A 1,174-nucleotide genomic window follows, 5' to 3' on the forward strand; every position below is an offset into this window, starting at 1 on the left:
CAATTAGAAAGGAAGGAGAACTGGTAGCTCTGGATGCAATTAGAGATTCATTCGAAATCATGTAAAGCTGTCAATGGTCATTGATATTCAAATGGGTCTAGAAGACAGTCAACGAATCATCAACCTCAAAAGACCTAATCAAGATTTAGAAAATATTGAAGGCTATCCAGTTTACATGGTGCTTGAAAGACCAGAATTTGGGGTTATCTACTTTGCTCAACTTCAAGTCAAAAAGTTYATGAGATTCAGTGAGTTGAATAAGTATTCTGACGGTAMAATCAAGCTAGTAAGAARGGCACTTGACTTGAAAAGGGTGATGGATGATAARGYTKTGGAATCTGAACGGATGAATGCCAAAGAAAGATACTTATTGGTCAACGCCATAAATTTGCTCGAGGAGAAGATTCTGTACAGGAACGCTCTGAGAAGGTTAGAGAAAATTCTTGGATTGCGCAAAATGAAATTCACAAGGGTCCAAACTTGAATCTAAAGGGGGAGAATGTTGGGTTCAAGTTAGTGCTTTATTGTTGTATTCAAGTTTCTCCTTAGTGTAATTGTCTTGTAATTGCTTAGCCTTTAATATTTCCTAGTATAAATAGATTTTCCCTTGTAATTGTAATTACCTTTTGTCATTAGCAGATTAATCAAGATTAAGTGCAGTAATCCTCTCTCTCTCTATCAATCTAATCATCCTTTGTTCATATTCTTTCCATCTTTGATGTTCATCATGATTCTTGAAGATTGCTTAATGTTTGTATGATTTCTGGACTATCACCTTCAAATATAAAATCTGAACTAGATAGGAAGTTTGTAAAAACAACCGATGCTAGGACAAGATTTACATTCCCTGCATTTACTTCTTCATTTTCAGCGAATAAAAAGAACGTTAGATATTCATGTCCAAAGTATAATGATTGTCAATGTTCAGCTCTTTTACAAAACCTGAGGAATCACATGCTGACACATCGCTGCATATTCTCCCAACACGTTTATCGCTATAAAGTAAAACCAATGAAAACGTGAAAAAKCCCAAGTCCAAGGGCAAGGGMAATGCTAACGAACCCAAGCCTGCAAARGATAAGGGTGATGAAAAGAGAGAGGTATCTCCTACTAACAAACGTGGACCCATTAAGAAATGGGTACCTAACACCCCTTAATTTGTCTTGCAGGACCA

This window comes from Cynara cardunculus, assembly GCF_001531365.2.
Source record: "Cynara cardunculus var. scolymus isolate 2C chromosome LG 2, CcrdV1, whole genome shotgun sequence".
Taxonomy (NCBI): Eukaryota; Viridiplantae; Streptophyta; class Magnoliopsida; order Asterales; family Asteraceae; genus Cynara; species Cynara cardunculus.